The sequence below is a fragment of the Lutra lutra genome, chromosome 5, assembly GCF_902655055.1.
Source record: "Lutra lutra chromosome 5, mLutLut1.2, whole genome shotgun sequence".
In the NCBI taxonomy this organism is placed as follows: Eukaryota; Metazoa; Chordata; class Mammalia; order Carnivora; family Mustelidae; genus Lutra; species Lutra lutra.
In genome coordinates, this window is record NC_062282.1 from 99,722,315 (window position 1) to 99,749,329 (window position 27,015).

The window sequence follows — 27,015 nt, forward strand, 5'->3', positions numbered from 1 at the left end:
ACAGAGGTCAAGTCCCCACAGTTAGTGGTAGAGTTAAAAGTAGAGCCTGGATTTCCTTGTTTTCAGGTTAGCCTCAGTGTGCCCCACTCTGATACCTCTACTTTGTGCCCCCTGTAGGGATTTCCAGCCATTCCACCAGGCTCTGTGAACCAAGAATTTTTTTAATGGACTATTTTCTTTTCTTTTCTTTTTTTTTATTTATTTACTTGACAGACAAGAGATCACAAGTAGGCAGAGAGGCAGGCAGAGAGAGGGGGAAGCAGGCTCCCTGCTGAGCAGAGAGCCCGATGCAGGGCTCGATCCCCGGACCCTGGGATCATGACCTGAGCTGAAGGCAGAGGCTTTAACCCACTGAGCCACCCCGGTGCCCCATTCATGGACTACTTTTCAAGAGCAGTTTAGGTCAACCTCAAAATTGAGTGGAAGGTCCAGTGATTTCTCTCACACACAGAGCTTCCTCCATTATCAATACCTATCCCAACCCTGCCCCAGAGTGGTCCATTTTTGACAAATACTGAACCTACACTGATACCCCATGGTCACCCAAAGTACATAGTTTATATTAGGTTTCACTCTTGGTGGTGTATTATTATATCATCATACTGAGTAGATTCACAGCCCTACAAGCCACTGCACAGAGAATTTTCATGACAGCTCTTATAACAAAGAGCCAATCATAGGGCTTCGCTTCTTTTAGTGTGGGATTCATGTCTGGCACATAGTTGTTTGGGTGCTCACTGGCTTGAAGACATTCCCCTCCCTCACATTCCTTGTTGGCACCTTGGATGGAAGTGTTTTCGACATGCAGGTCCAGGATTAGGGCGCAAGCATGTCTGCCTGACAGACAGGATCAAGGCAGGACCAAGTTGTGATGTAGAGTTGTCATTGTAGACAAAGTTTGTCTTTGGAAGCTCCTACTTCAACCCCCCCCCCCCCCACCAATACCTGTGGGCACACACACATCCCCTCTATTCCTTTCTTCCAGTACGGTCAACGGCTCTCTATCCTTAAGGATCCTAGTGCCCTTTTGCAACATCGTCTGTTCTATCAAAGAAAAATGCTTCTGGGAAGGGATCCAGTGCCAATTATTTGCTATTCAGTGTTGACTGAAGCTATTATAGTTTCCTTCCCAGGGTTGTGTGCACCATGGGCCTTGGTTCTCCTTTTTAAATAAAAAGCTTTTATGTTTTAAAAATTTCCAGTACTTAAAAGCATGTAGGAAGAAAAAGGTCCTTTCCTTGGTCCTTGAAATTGCCCCAAATTGCATCTGTTCCTTCTGCTTTGCATAGCACAGGGTCTGGCCTCCCTACAGCCAGAGACAATAATGAAGAGCCCACACAGGATATAAAGGTGATTTGAAACAGAAAAGGTCATTTGAGCAAAAACTAAAGTTTAATTTTTCCAAAATATAAAGCAGGTTAAGAATAGACGCCTGGCTCTCATACTGTGGTGTTAGAGAAAAGAGCATTGGAGAGACTTGGATCCCAGTCCTGGGTCTATGTAAAAGTAGCTGCGTGGCTTTCCAAGTCACTGTACTTCTCTGAGCCTTGATTCTTCCCCTCTAAAATGTAGGTTGAAGATCTATAAAGAACTCAACTCAACACTCAGAGAACAGATAATCACGTCAAAAAATGAGCAGAAGACATGAAGAGACACTTCATACAAATGGCTAATAGTCACATTGAAAAAATGTTCATCATCATTAGCCACTGGCGAGATTAAAATCAAAACCACCTTGAGGTACTACCTTACAACAAGTGTTGGAGAGAATGTGGAGAAAGAGGAACCCTCTGACACTGTTGCTGGGAATGCAAGTCGGTGCAGCCACTTTGGAAAACAGTGTGGAGGCTCCTTAAGAAATGAAAAATAGAGCTACCCTATGACCCTGCAATTGCACTACTGGGTATTTACCCCAAAGATACAGATATGGTGAAAAGAAGGGCCATCTGTACCCCAATGTTCATAGCAGCAATGGCCACAGTCGCCAAACTGTGGAAAGAACCAAGATGCCCTTCAATGGACGGTTGGATAAAGAAGATATGGTCCATATGCACAATGGAATATTATGCCTCCATCAGAAAGGATGAATACCCAACTTTTGTATCAACATGTACAGGACTGGAGGAGATTATGTTGAGTGGAATAAGTCAAGCAGAGAGAGTCAATTATCATATGGTTTCACTTACTTGTGGAGCATAAAGAATAACATGGAGGATATTAGAAGAAGGAAAGGAAAAGTGAATTGGGGAAATCAGAGGGAGAGATGAACCATGAGAGACTGTGGACTCTGAAAAACAAACTGAGGGTTTTGGAGGAGAGGGGGATGGGAGGTTGGGTGAGCCTGGTGGTGGGTATTAAGGAGGGCATGTATTGCATGGAGCACAGGGTGTGGTGCATAAACAGTGAATCTTGGAACACTGAAAAAATAAAATTAAATTTTAAAAACCTCAAAAAGTAAAAAAAATTAAAATTAAATGTGTGGGTTGGATTAAATGGTTTCTGCAATTCCTCCTAGCTCCAACATTGTTCAGTTCTATAGTTCAGAGAAGGAACTAAAAGGAATCCAGATGAATCCAGGTTGCCAGGCTTCCTACATCCTTTCCTTTTGACAAAGGTGATCCAAGTGATCTGAAGAAGCTATTTTCACCAAACTTTTACGCTGCTCTCTCCCAGGAAGAATGTGCTAATGCCCAGCAGATTACAAATACACTATGACAAAGAAACCAGCTCCATTTAAAAAAGAAAGCATATTGATTTTTAGAATAGCCATCTCCTAGTGTATGTAATTTTGAGCCAAACCAAGGAAATTTATGAAGGTTCAGCTTCATCTTATAAAATTTTTAAATCAGTAAGTGCTGCCTGGAAGAATCTGGTCATTATGATATCTCAGAGAGGCAGACACAAGAATAGTTATATTGGTATTAGGTGCAACAGACAAAGCAAGTGTTATAACAGAGGGAAATTTGGGGTTGTTGTATCTGGTAGAAAGCACACTAGACTTGGAACTGAAGTTCAGACTCCTAGATACAACTTCTGGCTCTAATGCCAACCACTGGTAAGCTGCATCACTAAGGTAGGGACTATACCTGTCTTGCTGACTATTGCAAGCAATAGAGTGCATATAGTAGGGACTCAATAAATATTTTTTAAGTCAACATTTTGCAGTGTCACATAATCACTGACCCTCAGCTTTATTTACTTGCTCTTTTGTTTGATTCCTTCTTCAGTCTCCCTGTCACCATTTCTTAATCTAGGTCATTATTATTTCTGCCTAGATTGTTGTAATAGGGTCCTAACATCTTCCCTGCCTCTGGTCCTGCCCCCTTCTAGCCCATTCTCCAATCTGCAGCCAGAGCAGTCTTTCTGAAATCAAAGTCTGACCATGTTACTCCATGTTTGAAAATCAGTACTCTAAACTGTCAAATTTATTGGTGTAACATTGTTCACAATACCCTCTTACTTTGTTTTAATGTCTGTCAGATCTATAATGATGTCTCTTTACTTAGTAGCCCAACATATGGTATTCAGTAAATGTCCCATATGTACTTGAGAAGTATATGTTCTGAAGTTGTTTGTTGCAATGTTTAATTCTGTCAAGTGGTCTAATCATATTGTTCAAGCTTGTTTCTGTAATGACTTTTTGGATCTACCTGTCCTATCAGTTATTGAGTTATATTAAACTTTTATTTATGTCTTTATGTATTTAGTAGGCTCCACACCCAGCATGGAGCCCAGTGTGGGGCTTGAACTCATGACCCTGGGCTCAAGACCTGAACTGAGATCACGAGTTATGCTTAACTGACTGAGCCACCCAGGTGCCCCTAAAATCTTCACTTATGATAATGCATTTTTATCTGTTTCTCCTTTTAGTCTATCAACTTTTGCTTTACATATTTTAAAACCCTTAAGATCATACAATTTAGAATCTTCCTGTTGACTTTACCCTTAAGGCATAATGAAAATTAAAGATGTCTCTTTTTTTTTAAACTGGAGTTTAGCTAGAGTTGTTAATTTTACTCATCTTTTCAGCATCATATATCCAGTAATACTTCTGAAATTAATATGCCCACACCCACATTTGTATAGATGTATCTTTTTCCATCCTTTTATTTTGAATCTATGTCTTTGTAATACACACACACACACACACACACACACATATATATAATCTCATCTCCTGGTTTCTGACATGGTAGTCCTAAAATTCTTATAATCTCCTGAGTAATAGGGATGCTAGGAGTATCTTCTGTTGTAATATTGTTCTTTTTACCTCAGTTCTTAAATCCCTTGGACTTTCTTGGATGATAGAAATGTCTTTTGTTTTAATAAGGTGACTCTTAGTGGACTGTTGGGTGGAGGCCCGTCACCAGAAAGATCAGCCATGATTGGATGATCAGTCTGTGGCTCAGTCAGTTAAGCATCTGCCTTTGGCTCAGGTCATGATCTTGGGGTCCGGGGATCAAGCCCCACATCAGTCTCCCTGCTCAGCTAGGAACTTGCTTCTCCTTCTCCCTCTGCCTGCCATTCCCCCTGCTTGTGCTGTCAAATAAATAAATAAAATCTTAAAAAAAAAAAAAGATCAGCCATAATTAGAAGTGTGGAACTTTCAGCCTCACCACCTATATTCCAGGGAGCAGGAGACTGAATTAATAATTGCTCATGATGATGTGATAAAGTCTCCATAAAAATCCCTGAAGTATAGTGTTCAGAGAGCTTCTAGGGTTGATAAATACATCCATGTGCTGGGATGAGCCTTCCAACTCTAAGGGAGAAAAGCTCTTGCACCTACCCTATGTATTTTTCTATCTGACTGTTCATCTGTATCCTGTGTCATTTTCTTTATACAGTGTAATAAACTAGTAAATGTATGTGTTTCTCAATTTCTGTGAGTCATTACAGCAAATTATTAAACCTGAGGAAGGCTTTGTGGGAACTCCTGATTTGCAGCCAATTTGGACAGAAGAGTGGGTAACCTGGGAACCCTCTACTTGCCATTGGCATCTGAAGTGGGGCAAATCTTGTGGGACTGAGACCATAACTTGAAGGATCAGATGCAGTTAGGTAGAGACTGTGAAAATTTTGTTGAATTAAATAACACCAAGATGGTGTTGGAGAATTGGTCATGTGGGGAAAATATCTACATACTAGGTGGCCAGAAGTATTCAGTGAGTAGAGGAAAGAGGGTTTTCCTGTCCCCCTTTCAATCCTTATACATAAATCTGTCTTTTAGAAAGAGCATTTATTTTTTAAATAATATTTAAAATCTTTGTCTTTAATTCACTGTATGTTCTATTTTTAATTGCTGTCAGTACTAATATGTTTTAAGTATACAACTTTATACCAATAAATTTAACAATGTAGATGGAATGAAAAAGTTCTTGAAAAGCACAATTTCCTAAAATTAACACTAAAATAAGTAGAATCTTCTCATAGCTATTAAATAATTTGGATTTCTAATTTAAAACATTCAGACACAGAAAACTCCAGTCTTAAGTGGCTTCCATAGTGATTTCTTCCAAACATTCATGGAAGAAATAATACTAATCTTATAAAAAGTCATCTAGAGTGAATAATTTTCAGCTCATTTTATACAACCAGCATTCCTTTCAAGAGGTGATACTAATGTCTGAGAATAACATTTCAAGAAAGGGAAATCACAAATCAAACTCACTTATGAGCATAGGTGTGAAAATCATAAACAAACCTTTAATCAATAAAATCTATCAATAGAGTATGAAGGTAATACATAATGTCTATATTCTAGAAATGTAAGGCTGATGTAACATACAAAAACCAGACAATGCAATTCATTATATTTATAGAATAGAGGAGAAAAATCATAATCATCTCAATATATGTAGGAAAAGCCATTTTGATAAAATTCAACATCTATTCCTGAGAAAAATAAAAATTCTCAGAAAACTAAGAATAAAAGGAAATGTTCTACAGCAAACGTATACTTGATGGCAAGATATTTATTACATGCCTCCCTGAGTTCAGCAACAAGACAGCAATGTCCACTTTCACCATTATTATTCAATACTGTACTGAAGGCCCCATTTAGTACAATAAGCTTAGCAAAAAGGAGGTAAAATGAATGGAAAGGAAGAAATAAAGCCAGTATTCTTTATAGACTACATGATTGTATACATATATAATTGAAAATCAGAATCAGTCAAATACTATTAAAATTAAGTAGTTTACACTATCACTCTACACAAGGTCAATGTATAGAAACTACTTGTATATGCAACAAATAAAATTTTTTAAAAAATACCATTTAGCATAAAAAAATAAAATGTCTAGTATAAGTCTAAGATGCACAAGGCCTCTGTACTAAAGTGTATAAGACATTACTGAGAGAAATTTTAAAAATATTTTATTTATTTATTTGACAGAGAGAGAGAAAGAGAGTAAGCAAAGCAGGGGAAGGAGCAGAGGGAGAGGGAGAAGCAGGCTTCCTGCTGAGCAGGGAGCCCGATGTAGGACTCAATCCCAGCACCCCAGGATCATGACCTGAGCCAAAGGTAGATGCTTAACCAACTGAGCCACCTAGGTGCCCCAAGAGAAATTTTTTAAGTCCTCAATAAATGGATAGACATATCAAGTTCATGGGTTGCAAGACTCAATACTGTTAAGATGTCAATTTTTCTCAAATTGACCTACAGATGAAATGCAATCCCAATCAAAACCTCAGCAGGATTTTTTAAAAATAAGAATTACCAAAATCTTAAAATTTATATAAATATGCAGGGAATATAAAATAGTCAAAACAAATTTGAAAACAAAAGGAATAGATCTGGACAACTTATGTTACCTGATTTGAGACTAATTTATTATAAAATTCACTATGGTATGGACAGACAAATAAATAAATGGAACATATTAGAGTCCATAAATAGGCCCACACAAAATGGTCAACTGATTTTAGACAAAAGCTCCAAGATAACTACATGGGAAATTCCAACAAATTATACAGAAACAACATGATATCCATATGGGTCAAATGAATCTCAACTCCTACAATATACCATAACAAAAATTTGTTTGAGCTAGACCATAAATCTAGGTACAAAAAAGAAAAAAACTTCTATAAGAGAACAATTATTTTCATATCCTGGGTTAAGCAACAGTTTCTTATATAAAACATAAAAAAATACCACAGGAAAAAAAATTGAAAAATTTTAAATCAAAATTAAAATTCTGCCTTCTGCTCTTCAAAAGACTCTATTAAAGAAAGTGAGAAAGCAAGTCACAGATGAGAAAAAAATATGTGCAATACATATATCTCACAAAGGACTTGTGTCCTGATATAAAAAAGACTCCTGAATAACAATAAAAAGCCAACAATCTAATTTTCTAAATGGGCAAATGACCTGAAGAGACACTTAGCAAAAAGATATATGAATGGCCAATAAAAAGATTCTCAAAATTGTTAGTCATTAGGGAAACGCACATCAGCACCATGGGGTATGACTTCATACCCAACTGGAATGGCTAAAGTTAAAAAGACAGACAATACCAGGTATTGATGAGAATGTGGAGAAACAGGAATTTTCAAAAAGCACTGCTAAGACTGTAAAATGGTACAACTGCTGGGGGACACTTGTTGGCAGTTGCTAGTAAGGCCAAACTTACATATACCCTATAACCCTGCAATTCTGCTCCCAAGTATTTACCCAAAAGAAATGATTGTATATGCCCACCAAAGATGTCTAAAAGAATACTAACAGCTATCCATAATTGCAAAATCTGGACTCAGTTTAAATGCCTATTAACCACTGCATGGAAAAGCAGATTGAGATAGGTTCTTACAATACTGCAGAACAATAAAAAGCAAATATAGCAACAGCAAAGATGAATCTCACAGACCATAAATTGAATGGAAAAATTAAAAAACCCAACTATACATTCGAAAGAAAACATACTCCATAAATTGATGTAAAGTTCAAAATGAGACAAAATTTATCTATGGTAAGAGTTTGGAACAGCGATTTCTCTAGGCGAGGAGGATCAACTGAGAAGAGGCATGAAGCCTTCTGGAGTTTGATGTGGAAAGTGGGGACAAGTACACTTTAGATTGGAAGACCAACTGGTCCCAGATTACCTGAATCTGTCCTGGTTCTAAAACTAAAAGTCCTTTCCTGGGGAAATCAGGATGGTTTGTCACCCTAACTTTGGATTTGTGCATTTTACCACACACATGTTTTTCCTCAATTTTTACAAATCTAGAAAAGAAAAACATCAATAGGGAAAAATGTCTTCAATGGCTCTCCTTTGCCCTCAGGACAAAGTCCAACTCGTCATTACACATGCAGCTTTTGCAGTTTGGCCCCTATGTATCTCTTCATTTTCTCATCTGGCCTCATTCCCTGTGCCCCTCTGTGACCACACAGCTGACAGCTCCCTGAATATGCCACACTCTCTCTTGCTTCAGCTAGTGCCACTGCCCAGAAACCTTTTCCCCTAGCTCTGTCCGGCTAACTTCAGTTCTTTCTTCAACTCAGGTTGGATACTATCAACCATCAGCTATTTCCTCTGACACATAGCCAAGGCTTGGGATATCCTACAGCATATGGTCAGTTATTTATTTACCCATTTATTCAATAAGACATTATATTAAGCTCCTAAAAAGTTGCCAGGAAGTAACCAGTCCTACAGGACCTCACAGTCTGATAAGTATGTAAACAGACCTTGGTAGAAACATGCAGGTAGACAGCCTATGCTCTAAGGTACATCTCATGCACCCCAGGCCTGCAAGGAGAAAGATGGCGTTTTTATTTTTAATTTCTTTTTTTTATCTGAGTATAGTTAACACAGAATGTTACATTCGTTTCAGGTGTACAACATAGTGATTCAACTTCTCTATACGTTATACTAAGCTCACCACAAGTGTAGCTACCATCTGTCACCATACAGTGCTATGACAATACCATTGACTACATTCCCTATGCTCTGCCTTTCAGTCCCATGATTTATTCATTCCATACTGGAAGCCTGTATCTCCCTCTCCCCTTCACTCATGTAGCCCCACCCTCCCAGCTCCCTTTCCCCTAGCAGCCATCAGTTCTCTGTATTTACAGGTCTGATTCTACATTTTGTTTATTCATTTGCTTGGGTTTTTAGATTTCATATATGAATAAAATCATATGGTATTTTTCTTTCTCAGTCTGACTTATTTCACTCAGTGTAATATTCTCAAGGCCCATCCATATTGTGCAAATGGCAAGATCTCACCCTTTCTATAGTTGCATAATATTCCATTATATCTATATATCTATATGTACACATGCATACATACTGCATCTTTTTTATCTCTTCGTCTGTCAGTGGATGCTTGGAATGCTTCCATATTTTGGCTATTGTAAATAATGCTACAATAAGCATATGGGTTCATATATCTTTTTATTTTTTTATTTTTTATTTTTTTAAAGATTTTATTTATTTATTTGACAGAGAGAGATCACGAGTAGACAGAGAGGCAGGCAGAGAGAGAGAGGGAAGCAGGCTCCCTGCTGAGCAGAGAGCCCAATGCGGGACTCGATCCCAGGACCCTGAGATCATGACCTGAGCCGAAGGCAGCGGCTTAACCCACTGAGCCACCCAGGCGCCCCTCATATATCTTTTTAAATTAGTGTTTTTATTTTCTTTGGGCAAATATCAAGTAGTAGAACTACTGGATTACATTGTATTTATATTTTAACTTTTCTGAGGAACCTCCAATACCTCCACACTGTTTTCCACAGTGGCTGTACCACTTTACACTCCCACCAACAGTGCACTAAGTTCCCCTTTGCTCCACATCCTCTCCAACACTTACTTGTCTTTTTAATTTTAGCCATTCTGACAGGTGTAAAGTAGCTGTGGTTTTGACTTGCACTTCCCTGATGATGACTGACGAGCATCCTTTCCTTTGTCTGTTAGCCATCTGTCTGTCTTCTTGAGGAAAATGTGTATTCAAATCCTCTGCCCATTTTTTAATCAGATTGTTTGGGTTTTGGGGGGGTTAAGTGGTGTAAGTTCTTTATATATTTCAGATATGAAACCCTTATCAGGTATATCATTTGCTGATATCTTCTCCCATTCACTAGATTGTCTTTTAGGGTTTATTTACTTTTTTGGTGTTTTTTGTTTAAGATTTTATTTGTCAGAGAGAGAAAAAAAGAGAGTACAAGCAGGGGGAGTGGCAGGCAGAGGGGGAGGAAGGCACCCCTCTGAGCATGGAGCCTGGTGTGAGACTCAATGGGATCATGCCTAAGCCGAAGACAGACGCTTAACTGACTGAGCCACCCAGGCATCCCAGTTGTCTTAGTTTTAATGATGGTTTCCTTCACTGTGCAGATTTTATCATGTTGTAATCCCCGTAGTTTATTTTTGCCTTTGTTTCCTTCATGAGGAGACATATCTAAAAAAAACGTTGCTAAGATTTATGTCAAAGATATTATTGCTTCTCTTTTAAAAGTTTCATGGTTTCAGGTCTCACATTTAGGTCTTTAATCCATTTTAAGTTTATTTTTGTGTATGGTGTAAGAAAGTGGTCCAGCTTCATTCTTTGGCATATAGCTGTCCAGTTTCCCCAGCACCATTTATTGAAGACACTGTCTTTTCCCCATTGTGTGTTCTTGCCTCCTTAGTCATTGATTAATTGACCACATAACTGTGGGTTTGCTTCTGCCTCTTGATTTTGTTCCATTGATCTGTGTCTATTTTTGTGCCACTACCATACTGTTTGATAACTATCGCTTTGTAGTATATTTTGAAACCTGGGATTGTGATAACTCCAGCTTTGTTTTTTTTCAAGATCATGTTGGCTATTCAGATCTTCTGTGGTTCCACAGAAATTTTAGTATTATTTGTTCTAGTTCTAGAAAAATATTATTGGTATTTTGATAGGGATTGCATTGAATATGTAGGCTGCTTTGGGTAGTACAGACTTACTTACTTGTTTTTGTTTGGGAGAGCACCAGTGGTAGAGGATGAGGCAAAGGCCAGAGGGAGAAGCAGGCTCCCTGCTAAGCCTGGAGCCTGTCATGGGCCTTGATCCCAGAACCCTGGGATCATGACCTGAGCCAAAGGCTGATGCTTAACCAACTGAGGCATGTATAATGTATACATTGTAAATGTATAAGACACTTTAACGATAGTAATTCTTCCACCCCATGAGCACAGTTCAACGTCCCATATATTTTTGTCATCTTTAATTTTTTTTCATCATTGCTTTATAATTTTCAGAGTACAGGTATTTCACTCCCTTGGTTAAGTTTATTCCCAGGGATTTTATTCTTTTTAGTGCAATTGTATATAGAATTGTTTTATTAATTTATTTCTGCTACTTCACTACTAATGTATAGAAATTCTACTGGTTTATATCCTGTGGCTTTATTGAATTATTACTCCTAGTAATTTTTTGGTGGAGTCCTTAGGTTTTCCATGTATAGTATCATGTCATCCGACAATAATGACAGTTTAACTTCTTTATGAATACGTATGTCTCTTATTTCTTTTTCTTGTCTGATTGCTGTGACCAGGACTTCCAGGAATACGTTGAATAAAAGCGGTGAAAGTGGATATCCTTGTCTTGTTCCTGATATTAGAGGAAAGCTTAAGAAAGAGGGCTTTTAAAGGTTGTTTCAAGAAGAAAAGATAATGCCTACAATATCACATGCACTGATCAAAAGAGGGGATTTTCTTTCAGTAATCTTAGAAAGAGTTCAATTTTCTTGCTTTCCTATTGTCCAGAAATTCTTACTACTATCCAGAAAAGGCAGTGATATTCAGTAATAGTGAATTGTCCAATAGTTAGAACATTGTTATGTGCAATTTACAAGGCTGTCTGAGTATTGAGGAAATGGAGTATGCTTAGGAGTAGATTCTCGGTTCAGACTACGTGCATTTGTGTTCCTGATCCACCAGTAACCTAGAGCTTTGGGACCCCAATTACGCTCTCTGAGCCTCAGTTTCTTTATCTGCAAAAGTGCAGTTGGTACCTACCTTGTAGGGTTGTTGTAAGTATTAAATGGATCAGTATATATAAAGGGCTTAGAATGGTGATTGACAGACATATAGTCAGCAATCCTAAGTGCAGTCATTCTTGTGCAAAATACGTAAAAAGACTAGGCAACATTACAGACATTTCTCCATATACTACTACCCCATATCTCCTCATCTTTCTTATGAGTCCCAGGCTCACATTTCTTAAGCCTAATAGATGTTATCATTTGATTGAAATGTGGATGGTTCAAATGTATAACAATCAATCCCAAATCCCCTTGACATTTTTTGCTAATTATCTGTTACCTAAACTGAAAACATCCCAATCGTATTTCTTTCTAGGAACTTCTATATCCAATTATTCATCCAAACCTTGATGAATATCCTATTCTTTTTTTTTTTTTTTTTTCATTTTTTTTTTCCTGGTTCCACTACCACCTTCAGAAATGGAATTTCAGATCATCCACTTTTGAATTTCTTCCAATGGCCTCTTAACTCACTCCCTTCTAAATCAGACTGGTTGTCTTAGATCATTCCCTGATCCCATAATCTCTCTCTCTCTCTTTTAAATTTAAGTTCAATGAACCAACATGGAGTACATCATTAGTTTCTGATGTAGTGGTTCAGTAATTCATTAGTTGGTATAACACCCATAATCTCTTGCTCGAAAATCTTCAGTGGCACCTAATTATCCTTGAGAATCTGTCAAAATTCCACAGTCTGTCATTCAATGTCCATCAAAATCTGACCCCAAATCTACCCTTTCATATCTATTCCTCTTATCTTTTTTATAAAATTTCTCTGTCAACTTGTGTACCCAATGTACAGCACTGACTTATACACTGAGCTAGAACTGGGGCTAAGGCCCAAAGCCTACATGGGGACTCAGCACCAGGCACCAACCTAATATGGATGAGGCAGAGAACCCAAATACTCATAACCAAAGAGACATGAAAGCAAGCAAAATGGCTGCTCTCAAGCAAAACTGACCTCTAGCCTCCCATCTAGCCACATGGGAAGGAATGGTAGAAGAGAGTGCCATACCCAACTTATATCAACATTTTAAAAAATTTATTTATTTAATGGGCACCTGGGTGGTGTGGTCGATTAAACATCTGACTCTTGGTTTCAGCTCAGATCATGATCTCAGGGTCTTGAGGTCAAGCCCTATGTGGGATTCTGTGCTCAGCATGGAGTCTGCATAAGATTCTCTCTCCCTCTGCCCCTATCCCCACCCATGTGCTTGTTCTCTCTCTCTCTCTAATAAATAAGTACACTTTTAAAAAATTGTTTAAATGATCTCTATACCCAAGGTGGGGTTCATGACTTAGCGATCAAGAGTTGCATCATTTTCCAACTGAGCCAGTCTGGCACCCCTTGGATCAACTTTTTAACATTTGCAAGTTCTTGCCCACCACCAAAACATGGTCCAATTGTCGTCTTAAATTTGATCAGCTGGATTTGTAACTCCTCTCAGATGGTGGATGTGAACTGTCTGCCTTCATCTGGAGCCCAGACTTTATAAGGCTTCCCACTTTTTTACCTTTGTTCAGATCCTTGACCCTCCCTTGAATATTCTCCCCATTTCTGCTGATTGAAATTCTACTCAACCTTCTAGATTCAGGATAACATGATGCTTCTTGATCACCTTACTTCAAACTCGTATCTTCTAAATTCTAACAGCACTGACTGTACTTCTAATTTGATACTTAAGATTTCCCGTCTTGCATTCTTAGCTGTTTTCTTGGATATATATATTTATTCCTCCCTGCACTGACAACTCCTTAAGCTATACACAATGTCCCTATGCAATTCAAGGGCTAATTAAGATTCTCTGACCTAATTTTTTACCCTAATACCAACTAAGCTTAATAAATATGTGTTGATGAGTTACATGTTTTATGCATTAGGCTTCAAGCTATACATTTCAGTGTGAAAGAGATCTAAAACTGTGGGTCACATACAAGGGTGTTCATTGCTATCACACTTACGATGGTGAAAAAATTGATAACAGCTCAGTGGCCAGTAACAAAGTAATGGATAAATGAAATCTCTTCTATGTATATGTTGAAACTCTGAATGCAGACAATGAAATAGATCTACATGTTCATCATAGATAAATCTAAAAAAAAAAAGTCAAGGAAAAGATCAAGTTTTTGAACTATAGTATAACCTACCATGTAAGCAAATCTCTAAAACACAGACAAAATAATATATTCTATTCATGGATTCACGAAGAAAAAAAAGGCTATAAAATTATCAGTGAAACCCATTCATATTTATATTCATCAACAGAAAGATGAGAATGGTCAAAGAGTCTTCAAAATGTTTTCTGTAATTTTTACTGTATTAAATGAAATAAACACAACATGAGTGTTTGTTATATTGTTCTTTATCTTTTTCTGTATTTTCAAAGCTTCTCAACATGAAGAGAAACAAACAAAAAGATACCATCTGGTCCGGACCCCTGTCTTCTGGGTGTCACGCTATTATTCTTTCTATTGTATGAATATAAAGATCAAGGGAAGGGGGAGGGCCTGGAGCTGTACTGAGGCTAGGGCACGGCTTGGGAATTGCTGCTGATGAAAGTTCACTAAATCCTTTCAATCAGCTAGTATTCTTAGTTATTTTCCTGTAAGTGAAAAGTGAGTCCAGGGGAGCTGGGAACAAGAAGGGGAAAAAACCTTTCCTGTTGCCTGGTTGTAAGAGATTACTGTATGTTGTTTTTAAACCTCTCTAAAGAGTATCTCATTCTTTGTACCACTTTTGAATTGATACTGTTTCCTTTCTGTGTCCTGCACACTGTAATAAATAATAATAACAAGAGCTAACAGTTTTCAAGAGCTTACTATGTGCCAGTTGTTGTGCTAAGCACTTTACATACAGCTTTGTAACGGTATGGATGCTTCTAGCTTCAGGTATCACAAAACTCTGTCCCAAGGGAGTTAAACAATAAGGAAATGTGTTAGATATATTCTATCTCTTCTGAGAAGAAAAATGACAATCAACAGCCTTCCGGACTGGTTTGTGTAGAAGCTTATTGTTAGCAGCCAACTCCCAAAGTGCCTTTGGGCTTTCTGTCCTACTGTTTGCAGGTGCCATGAGAAAAATACTGTGGAGTTTGGTCTTTGTGCTTCTGTACTTGCATCCAGTAGTAGAGACACAAGTTGGTTCGGGCCTGCCCATTCCTAAGAAATCACTGTGGACGCGATGGGTTCTATAAATTGTTTAGAGACTGAAGCAGCTGGGGTGGCATGGATGCTGGGAGGAGGACACCACATGCACCACAGTGGTTTTCTAGGTTACATGGCTGGTAAGCAGCATGCCATCCACAGCTATACTGCACCGCCTTCCCGTTCTTGTGGTGCTCATGAGTCTCCTGGGATGGTAACTGGGATGTCAGCCCCATGGTACTCCTACCACGTGAGCCCTGAAACGATGGTCAGTATGTGGCCATCTCCAGGCTCTGCACTTCCCTTCCTTCACCTCCTGATTCCCCTTCTCCCTTTCACCACACGAACACCATCTTTTCTGCTTTGGAGGCTCCTTTCTCCGCAAGCTTGCCTGTGAGTGATAGACTCGCCACTTCCTTGACTGCCTGCTGTCTGTGGAAAGTCAGTCCCTAAAGTGGCTTTGCTACTATAAATCTTTTTAAAAACAAATTATAGGAATAAATAGAGACTAAGAACAATAACAACAAGCTTGGGAAATTTACAAAGGCTCCAGAATCTAACAGTTCTCTTAGTCATTGAGCTGGATCGCGTCCCAGCAAGTCAGCCTGAGGGCCTATACCAGAGGAAGGGTGGAAGGCTTTCTGAAGCCTGTGTCTCCCAGTCTTGGGGGACACATTTCAGGGTTTCTCCCCAAGGTCACGTTCTGAAGGGCACGTCCTCAAGGCACACACCTGATACCTCTGTCATCCTTCAAGGTACCCTCCTTAAAAGAACTCCCTCATCTGTAGAAGTCCAGGTTTCCTGGACAGGTCACTCATCCCTACCAAGGTTCTGGGGATCCAAGTCAGGAACATGGGTCAGAGTCAATGGGTGCTCTTCACAAGCCACGTGGACTAGTGAGGATGTGCATGTGAATGTGTAGACAAATGATCTTGTTAAAATGTAGATTCCAGGGCACCTGGGTGGCTCAGTCATTAAGCATCTGCCTTTGGTTCAGGTCATGATTCTGGGGTCCTGGGATAGATCCCTGCATTGGGCTCCCTGCTTAGTGGGGAGTCTGCTTCTCCCTCTGCCCCCCTTTCTACTCGTGATCTCTCTTTGTCTCTCTCTCTCTCTGAATCTCAAACAAATGAATACAATCTTTAAAAACAAACAAACAAACAAACCACAACAAAAACACAGATTCTGATTTCATTAGGTTGGGGGTAGGGACTCCATATTCTTCATTTCTAATAAGCTCCAAGGGATACTGATGCCACCGGTGAAGGTTCCATGCTGAGAAGGGTGGGTGTATAGACAAGGCTAGTATTGGTAGTAGATCAGTCTCCCCACTGTGGACACCACTGCACTAGGGGCTTAGGACCAAGGAATTGGTGTGTCCTCCTGGGAGTCTGGTAAGTAGAAAGGCCATCCATTCTGGCCTGACTTGATGTTTGGTCGTCACAGGCTGCCAGAAATGAGTAATCCCCAATCTACTCAGAGCTCTGAGAGACCGGTCCCAAAGGGCAGAAGCTAGAGGAAGACAGATCTCCTCTCACACGAAGGGTAGCTCTAACAGCACTGAGCTTCTTGCTCCTGGGTGAAGCCAGACCGAGTCGAAAAGATGCTTCCTGAGGATGAAAGAGAAGGGAAGACTGGGCCAAAGGGAACTGTAGTGGCTGTTCTTAAGGTTCCCCTTCAGCGCTAAGATAGTGTAAACCGTAATTCAAGGAGAGAAAACAGTGATGAGTCAGAAGTTTCTTGCCTTCTCATCAACCTCCCATTCAGCCAGATTTTTCAAAGTGATTTGTGTGTGAGACCCAGCCTGTCAATCTAGGCCTATTTCTTTTGCATTTGTGTTACTCTCCCCAAATAAAGCCCTACCTCCTTCTCTCAAGGGTCACAATGGGTTAATATCATCAATACAACTGCTGGAGAGAGAGTGTGGTTTTAAAGTGAGAAGAAAAATATTGACAGGTTTGTACACGAGACATAATTAACTCATCCTCTGGTGATCTGCCAACACATATTTCTCTCCCTCCAACCTTCTTGCTCTTCCACAAGACTTAACAATCCAACTTTAGCCTATAAAGGCTAAAAAATATATAGGATTTGGTTCTGAAAATATCCTACTCTTATGCAATTTAGATTTGGTATCGTTTTTAAATGATAAGTGATTACAGATGCTGGGACTAGGAAAGCCCTCTGTGCTGACGCCAGTCCCCAGGTCATCCGTCCTTTCCTTCTGACAGCCCCACTTTCTCAAATGCTTTCTGTCTCAGCAAAGGTCAGATATGAAACGTCAGAGAGCTCAGAAACACAAATGAACACCATCTAAGCCACAGCGACAGAGGCAGGAGGAGGACTCTGTCAGAAAAGCAATGCAAATAGGAAAGAGCACAAATAAAAGCATGAAAGAAAGGGCATGATTTGTAATCAGGAGCAGGTTCTAAAGCCTGTCTGCCCCTTCTGGATGCTTCACAGTATTTTTAATACGCCAGTGACAGAAGAGCTTGGTGAAGGGCCATCTTTCATCTCTGATCCTCTCCCTGACAACAAAAATAGGGTGAGCACATTTGCATAACAGAAGAAAGGGACAGATTGCCAGTCCAGAAGGACCCACAGGACACCTGTCAGAAATATTAAAAAGCAGCTTAATCTCACAAAATGTGAAATGGTTTATGTACTAGTCTTGAGATAGTCAATAGGAAGACTACATGGGAAAGAAATAAGATGTGGGCCATGTCCCATCTACAAACCCTCATTTTGTGAATGACTTCAGGATCCCAGAAAAGCCCTATTCCCCTGCCTTTTGTTCCTCATGGAGAGGACCTTTAGGCTGCAAACTCCTGTTAGGGAGTGCAGGGAATGAGGGAGCTCCACCCACCTCCTGATCCTCACCCACCCCACCTACCCCCAGCACCACTGGGAATATCCTGCCCCGCTCCTAGAGCTCAGGGACAGGTGTTCCTATTCTCCAGTCACACTCAGACCACATAAAAACATTTTTTTTTTTCAGTAGATAGAACTGAAACAGTGCAATTTAAAGAGTACCCTAGTTCAGGCCTACTAGAAGTCAAAAAAGATATTCATGGCTGCCTGTGCTTTATATTGTTTCTTGAAAGATGCAATCCTGATAAACCAATTGGGGAACATGTCTCCATGGGGCCATTTCACCACAGAAAGGTAAAGTTGTGTCTCCCCCAAAGACTCTACGACCTGAAGGAAACAGAGCAGGGGGATGGTGGAGCAACAGGTTATGTGGGCATGGGCAAGAGGAAACACATGCCTTAACGTTTTGTTGTGTTGTATTGGCTGTGGTCCATGGCCCTGGCTGCTGAGCAGAAGACAATGGGTTTGGGACTAAATTTCCTGTACCCACACTCAGAGAGGGGACAGTCCGCCACCCACCAAAGATGTTTTGAGCTACAGAGACAAATTAGAAAGAAAGTGGCAGAACTTGGAGGCGGGTAGCGGGAGAGGTGTGGAGGAGACAGGAGCTTTAAAAGGGACACCCCAACTGAATGGGCAAGAGAGATCATTTCCTGGCCAGCTTCAGCAGCTCTAGCCAGGAGTCAGAAAAAGCAGACAAAGCCTAAAGAGCCCAAGCCTGTGAGGTAAGAGCTGCCCAGAACTGCCTGCTTGTGACTCAGGGTGGAATTTTCCTCTCAGACAATGAAAATAGGTTGAGGTTTTGTTGTTATGGTCACTCACATTGATCTTCTATTTTTATCTCTCTCTATATATCACGTGCATGCATACATATGAATATATAATTTAGGACACACCAGACTAAGCCCCCCAAGACAAAGCTGCCAAGCGTATGACTCTTGATTGAAAGAAGGGAATGAGGGGCGCCTGGGTGGCTCAGTGTGTTAAAGCCTCTGCCTTTGGCTCAGGTCATGATCCCAGGGTCCTGGGATCTAGCCCCACATCGGGCTTTCTGCTCAGCAGGGAGCCTGCTTCCTCCTCTCGCTCTCTCTGCCTGCCTCTCTGCCTACTTGTGATCTCTATCTATCAAATAAATAAATAAAATCTTCAAAAAAAAAATGCTTTCTAAAAAGAAAGAAGGGAATGATAACCTTTATCCTGTTGCCGTATCTCTAGGGCAGCTCCCTAACTTCAGGGAGCATAGAAATCACCCGTGAAGCTTGATAGAGATGCGGGTCGACCTCAGAGATCCTGACTCAAAGGGTCTAAAACCATCTGGACTAATCACAGTATTCAGCATTATGCTCTGCATACACATACAGAGGACTGTATATGCAAGGTCTCTCTACACAATAAACAGGAAAACTTATTCAGAAACAGGTAGCTCCAGTACGCACCCATTGTTAAGTGATGCTCCGATGCCACCTGGCCACTGGGGGTTAGATATTCACATTAGGTCATATTTCAAGTTGGAGGTCATGTTGTTGGACCTAAGGGGTCACCACCGTGGGGGGCCTGGTGGTGTGTTGCTACAGGTGGTGGAGAGGAGTCAACCTCTGATGATCTGGAGCGGTGTCCTCTCAAGGGTACCTGCAGGCAAGGTCTAGTTATTGAGTGTTGAGTTTTGGATGGGCCAACCTCACAGTGTCTGCGCATGAGCAGATGTCTCATTTCTTGCAAAGAAAGCAGCATGTGAGGCTCTACACAACAAATATTTTGGAAATGTATGGCCCTTTATCACCATCAGGCAGGTATTTAAAATCAGTTTTCCATTCTCAAAAGAATGAGCCCAGAGGGACTTTAGATTCAAATGTAACCATTGGTCTCTCAGACATTCTCTAGAACAGTGCTATCCAATTGAAATACAGCATATGATGGGAGCTAAGTATGTAATTTTAAATTTCATGTTGGTCATATTAAGGAAGTAAAAAGAATGGTATGAAATTAATTTTAATAAATTTTACTTAACCTGGTGTTTCTAAAATAATCATCATCTCAACATGTTATCAATATTTTAAAAATTACCCATGAAATGCTTTACCTTTTTTTTGTAGTAAATCTTCAAAATGTAGCGTTTTACATTTAAAGCACATCTCCATTCAAACTAGCCACATTTAAGTGGCTGGTGGCTGTGGTGCTAGATAGCACTGACCCAGACCACGGGCCAACCTGGGACAGAAAGGGGGTTGCGACACTATCTGTTCACACCAGTGACGAGCAGGTGTGGAAGAAAAGAAATGGAGTCGTGTTGATATGGGCCCCTACCCAATCCATAAGGAAGTTCTGTTGGTTCTCCCTTCAGAATATATCCAGACCTGTCTCTTCTCACCACTGCTGCCATCCTGGTCCAAGCCACCACTGTCTCTCCTGGATCACTTCTCACTGGTCTCCCTGTTTCCATGCTTTCTCCCTACAGTCTCTCCCCCAAACAGCACCAGATTAATCCTATTAAAGCGTAACTTAGATTACATGAACTAAGATTTCTTGAACTCTTCAGTGACTGTTCAAAGTTCTCATAATGAATCACCAGATCCTGTGTGGTCTGCCTCCTCCTCTCCCAGTTACCTCTTCTTCTATTTACTCTCCCCTTTGTTTTCTCTGCTCCATTCCTACTGACCTCTTGGCTGTTCATCAGATGGTCCCCAAACCTCCCATCTTAGAAGCATACTGCTTGTTCTCTCTGCTGGAATGTTCCTCCCCCAGACATAAGACATCTGCAAGGCTATCTCTTTTGCCTGCTTCAAGTTTTTGATCAAATAATACCTTCTCTTTGAGATCTGCCCTATATAATAATGCAAACTGCCTCCTGTCTTCGGTCTTATGTCTTCCCCAGGGGAAGCCCGCTTTACCCTGTTCCACTAGATGATACACTCATGTTATGTTTATTACTTGTTTCTGCCACTACCCACCCCCCAACCTGTTTACACGACAGGCAGGCAGGAATCTTTGTTCTGTTCACTGCTCTATCTGTAGTGCCGGGAACAGTGCCTGGCACACAATAGGTGTTAATTAAGTATTTGCTGAACAAATGAATCAGGGTGGAGGCATCTTGTGCTTCCGTCCCTGTAGCTCAGCCCTTGGTCAGTAGAGAGGGCTCTGTCCCACCCTCCCTAGCCATCTGCCTCGTCTTCTCACCAAGTTGCAAAGGTCCGAGAAGGAATATCCAGGGTTCCTTAGCCATCCTTGCTGAACCAATTCTTCCCTTGGAGCAATGATTCCTTAATGGTTTTCTTTCTCTTTTTGTCTTTTAATTATAGACTCCCTTGTGTAGTTCATGGCAGCTATGAACGTTCTCTCACTAATAGCCACAAAAACACAATTTCATATACAATTTCAGGAGTTCATAGGCCTCTGATGCCCCCCCCTTAATGGCTGGGACCTCATGTAAGAATTCCTGCACCAAAGGCTCACCAATATGCAGTTTTCCTATCCGTCTTTGAAATCAAATCTTTCTGCTCTTCCAAAAATAGAAACCATGTCCAGGAAGAAATTACGGAGCTCTACAGCCAGAAGCAAACTTGAAATGGTGATATAGTTCATCTTCCCACCTCTAGACAGCATTAAACTTCCTATTTATCCTAGGAAAACTCCACTTCCCTGGGGTTAAGCAGGTCACTATCTCACACACAAAAGTTCTTTTTAATACTGCAGCTGAATTGCTCCTGTTTTTGGATTTATCTGCCCTCCCTGCTCAGACCTCCTGGGAAAACCAAAAAATCAAACGCTTGTCTTTTCCCTCTCCGTTTTCCCTTTTTCCCTCTCCTGATTCCCTTCAAGCAAAATGAACAGACCCTTTGGCCTCTTATCCAAGCCACTGTTTACTGAAAATGCTTTCGCTCAGAAAGTCTAGAGTCCAAGTCACAGTCAGCCTAGGAAGTCTGAAGACCCAAAGGAGCAAAGACTGGAGGAAAAAGAGATACCCTATGCTCCTGTCAGACCTTTAGTGTCAGACCCATTTTCCAGGCAACTCTTCCTCTTTGCCGAGAAATGTGGCCTGATCACATGACTGGGAAAGATACAAAGCAGAGGCTCTTCATACTCTCTTTCCAGATGTGGCTGCCAGATTCACAGGGCTGGCCCCAGTTCTTAGTCTGGGGACAATCAATGGGTTTTTACCTCAGTCAATTGAAATAAATCAAGTTACCCATCAGCTGGTAATCTTCAAACAAGCCTTTGGTCAATGGAATGAGATGAAAGCTAAGTTTGTATTATTTTGTATTTCAGCTTTTCATTGACGATAGCCTGAAAGCTTTAGAAATGCTTTACAGAATAAATTCACAGAGCTCCTTTTCCTGAAGCATGACTCAGTCAGGGAATAGTGAACCTCCCTGGGCCAGCACTGAAAATGCTTCCGAATTCTTGAAATCAAATCAAAGAATGACAGTCTGTGCCTTCTCAAAGCAAACTCTATTCATTAGGCAATAAAAAGCAGGCTAGAATAAAACACAGAGTTTATATCAGAGCCTGATCAGGAGGTCTGGACTGAAATCGTTCCATCAATATGTTTTGTTGGGATTGCAGTTTATTTATAAGACGTTGCCAAGAGGCATTGATAAATTATGAGATTTCCTAAGGAACCAGAACTACACAATCAATGAAACTGAAGAAAAACACTATAAATCCCCTGAAGAACTCAGACAGTGAATGGAAATGTGATTGTTGATATCTTTCTTTTGCTACCTGAGGCTACGTAGAGGTGCATGGAAGTGTGGGGTTTCAGAAAATTCTGGACATCAGCTAGCTGCACAGTCCCCTGTGCTGTGCCCACTAAGTATGGACACATACTACCTCCATGAACACCTGAAGTGGAGGTTGCTTGAGGCTCATTCATTCCCTGAACTCACAACACTCTACTGCTTGTACATTGATTACCTCCCAGAGACCAAATTCTACTCAAAGGGCAGCTCTAACTGAATATGGTTCATAATTTTCTGGACCCAAATCTATTGAGGAATGATGTTAGTAAGCATGAAGAATCCAAATACTCCTTTCGAGGGGTCTAATAACTCAGCCAAGCAAAAATTATCAAATACTCTATCTTCCCTCATTATCTGACTTTAATTTCTCACGGCAAAAAGGTGTTGACCGAGTACAGCTGGCGACATATTTGTGTATCGGCATCCTTTTTGTTTTTGCATTATTCGTACTAACTGCTTTTATTTTACAATGGGATGAAGAAAAAACTATGAATGACTTGAGAGAATGTTATCATTTAATAATTTGTGAAGATTTTAAGAAGGAGACTTTCTGACTCCTATGTCACAAGGGACAATAATTTCTGTATTCCTTTATGTTACTGAAGAGGACCCCTAATGAGCCACAGCTACCAAAGCAAGTCTGGCAAATTCTGAGAGCCATGCATTATGGACTGAATTATGACAGAGCAACTGAGACTGAGGCAGAAAAATCTGGACATGCATGTGGCATTCAAAAGAATGTTAAAGGGCTCATCCTTAGGGATGAGGTCCTGTGGAGAGATTCAAGTCACTATATGAATCACATAATTAAAAAATCACTGCGGGAGGCCTTGTAAGAGACTCACAAATTGGACATGTCTTTGTGCAGGTGCTACACTGGCCTGTAACAAATGCTCAGAATCCAGACTGAAGACATTTTGGACAAAAAAACCTTTTCCTGTACCCTCTTAGGCTCTGTGTTTAGAGGTCTGTGAATTAAACTAACAGAAGACAGGTTACCAAAGAAAAGGTGTACAACTTTTATAGTATTTTAAGTGCATGGGAGTTCACAAAAAAGGTGGCTAGACTTTTCCATTTTAACAAAGGAAAGGGGATTTGGGCATCAAGGGACAATAGATTGTAAAGAAGGGAGTAGGAAACATTTGGGGGGATTAATGGAAGATAAGTGTTATTTTACTAATCTCTGTTTACACAAACTTGTCTTGGTGTTGACTTTCTGTCTCCAGTGATAAGAGTGCTCTCTGCTTCTGGGTGCAGTGGTAGGAATGGGTGAGGAAACAGAGACACAAAGGGAAATTTGTACCCTGCTTTTAGGCAGAAAACAGAAAGGTAGAGAGTCTTCCAGCACCTGTTGATTTTTAATTGCTTTCAGCTCAAAATAACCCTTATATCAATTGGTATATACTGACCTCCTTCAAAAGCATCTTTCAGGCTGCAAATAGGTGAAAGTTAAACCCCTCTCAAAAACTATCTCTTGCTTATGGGTGGAGGGATAAAAATTTTTTTGTTACTAAGGGGAAGCAAAATTAGATGGAAAAATTAGTTTGTTCCTTCCCTTAGCAGTACTACGACAGTGTCTATCTCCAGAGATGTTGGAAAAGAGAAACCAACTGTTAATAACCAACCTCATTCCTTGAATGAGCTAATTAAAGAAATACGGGCTTTGGGGATAGCACGTTCTTTTTGGTGGGAAGGACCGGTCTCTGGAGAACTGCTGGGAATCCCACCTCCCAGAACATACCTGCTGACTACTGGAGATGGAAATCTGACGAGAGGGACCTGGGATGAGATCAGGCTTGGGTTTGTGCACAGGCTTTTCCTCAACTTTTGGAGCCTTGTTTATAAATGTGTCTAACCTCCTCCTTTCACACATAGGTGGGAACCCTGAAGAATTATCCTTGAGGTTATAGGCTAAAGTGATTTTTTGGTTTAGAGAATGTTAAGGCTCCTTCCTTAAGAAAAAAAGGTCAGTAAGGGCACCTGGGTAGTTCAGTCTGTTAAGCGACTGCCTTTGACTCACGACCCTGGGGTAGAGCTCCAGGTCACTGTCTGGGCTCCCTGCTGAGCAGGGAGTCTGCTTCTGCTTCTCCTTCTCCCTCTGTCCCTCCCCCCACTCGTGTTCTCCCTCTGCTCTCTCTCTCTCTCTCAAATAAATACATTTTAAAAATCTTTAAAAAAAGAAAAAGCTCAGTGATTATGCTCATTTTGAGGAATTTACTGCTTTTTGTGTATGTATATATGTACATGACGAGGCTAGAAATTAAAATAAAAAAGTCAGTCTTTCCATTAGCTATTGGAATCCAATTTCCTGAAGTAACAAGGTCATTAAGTTTATCAACTGGATATTATGACTAGGTCTTCTGAAAATAAATGGAAATCTCACCCTTCTTTGTGGGAAATAGAAAGTGTGATTATGTACTATATCCTGAGATCTGAATAAAAAGGGAACATTTTTTATACCATTTTAATAGAGGTATTGCTCAGTTGTAAACTTACTTCAGGTTTAAATGAGTAAATTTTTTTTCCTTTCTAAAGTAGAATGGAATCTTCTGTTCCCAACCATCAGTGTTGGGATAATCCAAGCTACTTAGTTAACTAAAGATCTAACTGTTGGGGAAGATGTGGCTGGTTTTACCTACTGGCTGTCCCTATCTGGCATCTGATTTTCCCACCTAAAAATTCTATGTTTCCATGTCCTAAAAAGAGACCTTTATACTATGCCTCAAAGGATGGGGCCAAAGCAGTTGGCTGGAGATTGTAGGACAGAGTGAAAGGAAGTTGATTAGAACATTCTAGTAGTTGGAAAGCAGCCTGAAATACAACATTTTATTTTTTATTTTTTTTTTTTTAAAGATTTTATTTATTTATTTGACAGAGAGAGATCACAAGTAGACGGAGAGGCAGGCAGAGAGAGAGAGAGAGGGAAGCAGGCTTCCCGCTGAGCAGAGAGCCCGATGTGGGACTCGATCCCAGGACCCCGAGATCATGACCTGAGCTGAAGGCAGCGGCTCAACCCACTGAGCCACCCAGGCGCCCTGAAATACAACATTTTAATAGGTATGTTGGTGGGTTCTACAAAGCTTTCTGGAAAATAGTAAGTAATCTGGCACTGGATGTTGCTGCAAAAGAATGGGCAGGAGCAGGCATGAAGGAAGATACGGAAAAGGAAATAAGTTCATATAGTGGCTCTCAGAAGGAAGAATCTGGACCTTTTTGACACTTATTTAATTTACTGGAAAGAAGAGATAGAATGAGATTTTAGACAAGCCCCTTAAAAGACATTATACATGAATGTTCAGACCACTATCACTCACTAGAGGCAAAAAATGGAAATGGCTTAAATGTCCATCACCTGATGAACGGATGAACACATGTGCTATGTCCACACAATCGAATAGTATTTGGGGATAAAAAGCAATGACGTGTGGGCACATGCTACAGCATGGATGAACTTCAAAAATTTTATGCTCCATGGAAGAAGTCAGATCAGAGCAGAAAAACACATACGTATGATTCCATTTATATGGAGTGTCTAAAACAGGCCAACCCATAGAGACAGAAAGGAGATTAGAGAGGTTGCCTAAAGTTGGGGTGGTAATGGGGAGTGGCAGTAAATGGACCCAAAATTTCTTTTGAGGGCATTGAAAATGACATGAAATCAAACTATGGTGATGGCTGCAAATTCCATAACCTTACTGAAATCATCATAGATTTAATCTGGGTGATTTTATGAAATCATATGAAAATTATGCTGCAGTAAGGTTATTAATATGACTATCTGACTATAGTCTCCTTTACTATTATTGTTATTGTTATTATTAAGTGTTCAAGGACTCTACATATGAGTTTATGATCATTATGACTTTAAATAAATTCCTTGACTTTTCCTTAAGGGAGCGGTTTCACAGCATTTATTTTTTAAGGCAGCCAGAGCTGAGCTCACATACTGGGCACACAGAAGAACAGCTGGCCTCCTGGGGTCTCAGGACACTAGACCAAATGTCGGCAAGAGGGACCACCTTTTCCATCCTCTCAAGAGGGCTACCTTTTCTCCTCTTATTGTAAGCTCATTTCTGTTCCTCTCTGTCCCAAGGGGCATTGGTAGGATGCTGGATGTGGAGGATCTCTGGGATTCAAGGATGAAGATCACATAGTGTTCTTCAGTGAAGCAGAGACATGAGAGACTTCCAGTGGGAGAGAAAGTGTGAGGGAGTGCGGGAAAACATCAATAATCATAGAGGCCT

At 40.3% G+C, this 27,015-nt stretch overlaps 1 long non-coding RNA gene across 2 annotated transcripts in view; it reads right to left on the bottom strand.

Moving 5' to 3' along the window:
• Positions 1-27,015, bottom strand: part of LOC125100721 (uncharacterized) — a 126,042-nt gene that overhangs the window by 38,837 nt on the left and 60,190 nt on the right. The gene's annotated exons all lie outside the window — the stretch shown is intronic.